This window comes from Medicago sativa, chromosome 4 (assembly GCF_051527215.1).
Source record: "Medicago sativa cultivar Bolivia chromosome 4, Bolivia_mono, whole genome shotgun sequence".
NCBI lineage: Eukaryota > Viridiplantae > Streptophyta > Magnoliopsida > Fabales > Fabaceae > Medicago > Medicago sativa.
The window spans coordinates 95,019,656-95,024,357 of record NC_140752.1 but is presented as its reverse complement, the minus strand read 5'-3'; the positions used below and the strand labels follow the sequence as shown (position 1 = coordinate 95,024,357).

Below are 4,702 nucleotides of genomic sequence, written 5' to 3'. Positions count from 1 at the left end.
ATTATACTTTCAATATAAAATTTATTTTTAATTTTCATTTTAAGCTCCTTAACTTGTGCCATAAGGGCACAAGTTAACATAACCCTAGTTTATTTTGTAAAATGAAACTCCCAAAAATTGGTGTGTCTCGTATCCATATCCACCCTACCATCTAACTAGTAACTACCCTCAATAAAATTGGTGAGTGTACATCATAAATTCAAGGCCTACCATCATCAACGCATGCTATTTGTGAAAATTTCAAGGCTTATAATCATTTAACACATGAAATAATACCGTATATATATAACAAACAAATATTGAAGACAATGAGTGTTATTTGCAAGATACTGAATGTAGCATTTCCCCCACTGTCACTGATTCTGCTCCCTATCATCATGCTACCTTACGTTTTCTTCAAATTGCTTATTTATATAAAAAGGTTGGTGCGAACAGAAAATATGGCAAGAAAAGTTGTACTAATCACTGGAGCAGCTTCTGGAATTGGCGAGGTCTGATCACTTGCTCTATTATTATTTTTTTGGTGAAATTCTTTGATCCTTTTGAAAAAATTGTGGCCAGTATCGATATCCATAAGTCAAAATTAACTCAAAATTTAATTAAATGCACTAAAAATAAATCAAGTATGAAAAAATCTAACATGTCGTCAAATTGTTATCTTTTTTTTTTTTTTTTTAATGTTGCTATCTTTTTTTTCCACTCAATATTGTTATTTGCTAATAAAACATTTCTTTGTTAATTTATTTATTTATTTTAAAAAGCAACTAGCTTATGAGTATGCTAGACGAGGAGCAAGGTTGTCACTTGTTGACATTAGAATGGAGAATCTAGTAGCAGTGGCTGATATGGCAAGGTCTCTTGGTTCCCCTGATGTTATCATTATTGGTGCAGATGTGACCAAGGTTGAAGACAGTAAGCGGTTTGTTGATGAAACAGTGAACCACTTTGAACGATGTACGGACCACTAGTGAAAATTTTAATTGATTTGATTGATATTTGTGTTCTTTTTATTATGCATCTACAAAAAAAATTATATGAGGGGATTACTTTTTGTTTCATGCAGTGGATCATCTGTAGAGGTGGGAACAGGCCAGGCCGTCCGACAGGGGCCTATGGCCTAGCCTATTTAAAGCCTAGCTCGGCCCAGCTCGTTTATTAACAAGGCCAGACTCAAGCTTTTTATAAAGCCTATTTAATTAACTAGGCCAGGCTAAGGCTTACAAAAAAGCATATTAAGCCCGTCGGGCCGGCCTATTAAGCTTTTTATGTATAATATATCTTCCATTATTGATATCGTTGAAGTTTTTTTCTCATAAACTCAAGCCTTCATATGATTGGTTATTTAGTAGTAGATAGGGGTGGGAATAGGCCAGGCCGTCCGACAGGGGCCTACGGCCTAGCCTATTTAAAGCCTAGCTCGGCCCAGCTCGTTTATTAACAAGGTCAGGCTCAAGCTTTTTATAAGGCCTATTTAATTAAATAGGTCAGGCCAAGGCTTGCAAAAAAGCCTATTAAGCCCATCGGGCCGGCCTATTAAGCTTTTCCTATATAATATATCTTCCATTATTGATATTTTTGAAGTTTTTTTTCCATAAACACAAGCCTTCATATGATTGGTTATTTAGTAGCTGATATATTGGTGTGATTAGACCTTCGTAAGAATTCATTATTTAGTAGCAAACATATTTGTGTGCTTTAGGCCTTAATAAGTTTTGACCTATTTAGGAGTAGGCTTACATGTGTTGCTAGACTTTAGTGTAAAATAGGCTTTTAAATAGGCTTTCGGGCTTCATCAGGCCTTTAAATAGGCCAGGCCAGGCCTCGAAATTGAGCCTATGACGGGTAATAGGCCAGACTCAGGCCTATAATTTTTGAAGTAGGTCAGGCTTGGGCCTTACAAAGCCCGGCCCGGCCTAGCCTATTTCCACCCCTAATCATCTGGTAAATAATGCTGGAGTTATTGGGGTTCCAAGGTTGGTAGAGGCTTTTTCGGATTTGTCTAAATACACACAAATTAAAGTAAGCTATTAAGTCTATTTCAAAGTGTTTTTTTTTTTTTTTAACTAAATTATTTGAAGTGTAAATAACTTTTTATTTATCAATCAATTATTAACAAATAACAACGTTGGACTTTAACTAAAACTATCTGAAAAGTCATAATACGATTGGTTATGATTGTTTCACAATGTAAAGTTGTATACACTCAAAATATATCAAAATTAATGAATCTACAAAACTTATTTTAGAGAGATAGAAGCATAATTTATATATACATGGAGTAAAAAAAATTACGTCTGAAATTGCAAGATGGAACTTCATTTAAAATTACGGAGTCACTGGGTTGAGTCAAGCGCTAGCAATCACATCTATACATTTATAGAACCTGTATTCTGTTTGCAAATATTATCGGTTTGTAAAGAAACAAAAACGATCATGCTAACCGGTGCTCTTAATTATTATTATCATCTTCGTCGTCGCAAAATTGGTTTCAAATTAAAGGTAACTTTTATGTGTTGTAAAGAAACAAAAACGATCATGCTAACCGGTGCTCTTAATTATTATTATCATCTTCGTCGTCGCAAAATTGGTTTCAAATTAAAGGTAACTTTTATGTGTTTATTTTTCTCAGGAAACAAACTTCTGGGGAGCAGCTCGTGGCACTTTATATGCAATCCCACATCTTAAAAATAGTAAAGGCAGGATCATATAGGGTCTATTTGGTAAACACCAAAAAAGAGCTTTTAGCTCTTAGCTTCTAGTAGCTTATAAGCACATTTGACAAAAATAGCTCTGTTTGGTAACACTTTTTGACCATGAGCTTATAGCTTATTTCACGAGCTTATAAGCTATTTTTCAGAAGCTATTCCAAGTAGCGTTTGAGCTTATAGCTTATAGCTTCTCATATTTTATTCCACTTTTACCCCTATTGTTTTATCTAAAATCCATTTTTACCCTTTTATTATAATTTAATTCAAACCTACAATTTCCTAATATACACCCCTCGTTTTTTCCCCTAATAAATATACATCCCTCGTTATTTTTTTTTTGACAAATACATCCCTCGTTATTATTTATCTCACTTGTCTTATGTTGCTGACAATATATATACCTCCATTTATCTTTTGCCTTATGTTGTTGACAATATATACCTCCATTTATCTTTTTTTTTTTTTTTTACAAAATACCTCCATTTATCTTTTGCCTTATGTTGCTGACAATATATACCTCCATTTATCTTCTTTTTTTTTTTTTACAAAATACCTCCATTTATCTCTCTTGCCTTATGTTGTTGACAAAAAATATATATACCTGCGTTGACAAAAAAGTATATATACCTCGTTATACTTAAATAAATTTTTTAGTGAATAAAATTTAATTTACAATATAAAAGATATATTAAATTTATAAATTTCAATTACTTTTTAAAAAACAAAATTGAATTAAGAATTCCTAAATATTTAAATATCAAGTTATATAAACTTTATATTTTGAATTAATAATACCCTTTTATGTCATTTTACATTTATCAGCTAGTTAAACCGCTAATTTTACCAAACACTTCAACTAGCTTATCAGTCATCAGTCATCAGCTAGCTTATCAGCTAAAAGCTATCAGCTAGCTTATCAGCTAAAAGCTATCAGCTAACTTATCAACTATCCGCTATTTTTACCAAACAGAGCTAGTGGTTGCTTCAGCTTGTGGGTGGTTTCCAATTCCAAGACTCAGTATCTATAATGTAAACTAAAACATTAATTTCAAAATATTGTAGAAATAGTGTTTTTCACCACAACATCACATTTAGATTTTGTTAAAATGCACACATATATAGATGATGGTCTTAAAGTTGTGATTTGTTGAATGATATCAGGCTAGTAAGGCAGCGATAATAAGCTTCTTTGAGACTTTAAGAATTGAACTTGGTTGGTCTATTGGCATAACAATTGCCACACCTGGTTTTATCAAAACAGACCTGGCATTCAGAGTCATTAAAGATGAGGCTACTCTGGGAAGACTTCCATTGGACCCAACGACACATCTTTGGGATTTTGACAAACCCTTACTGGAAGAATGATAATAATCTGCTTATGTCCAAGAGTTACAAGAGCTTAAGGTAGAATAAAATGATATTTTGTGCCACAAGAAAACACATTTCATTTAGGGACTTAGCCAACAAACGGTTCTAATTTGGAAATGTGCTAAAGCACCGTTTAATTAACATGTACCTTTTACCACACTGTCTTATTGATTAAAGTTCAAATAGGGTATATGTTTTAGAAATTATAAGTCTCGCAAGCAACGTACAAAGAAGTAAGTATATATGCAATTTTTTGAAGTTCAAGGAGTAGTTAATTAAATCCCCTAAAAAAACTATCGTGACTAATTTTAATGACATATAATCTTATTCTTTGTGTTCACCAACGTGAAAATTAACATTTTTTAAATAAAAAGATAAAATCACTTGACTACTCCACTAATTCTCCTCTTTCTTCTTCCTTCCACCTCCACATCAAACCTCCATTCTTTTCCACTCTCACACTCCCTTCTTAAATGTATCTTAAATGTCACTATATCTATACCAATTAAGGGAACATAGATGATTCAAAAGACCTGATCTCATCTTTCTATTATTTTCTAACCAAATCTTTATTTTATGTTATTTAATTTTATGCAATCAAATCTACTGCCTAGTGGCAAACCAAA

General features: G+C 32.6%; 1 pseudogene across 1 annotated transcript; it reads left to right on the top strand.

Annotated features, from left to right (window-relative positions):
• The first annotated feature begins 308 nt into the window (after nt 1-308).
• LOC146934083 (11-beta-hydroxysteroid dehydrogenase A-like) lies at nt 309-4,233 on the top strand (annotated as a pseudogene). Its single transcript, XR_015007643.1, has 6 exons — nt 309-491; nt 762-952; nt 1,929-2,019; nt 2,630-2,711; nt 3,685-3,737; nt 3,870-4,233. The product of XR_015007643.1 is annotated as an 11-beta-hydroxysteroid dehydrogenase A-like (transcript).
• The last annotated feature ends 469 nt before the right edge of the window (nt 4,234-4,702 follow it).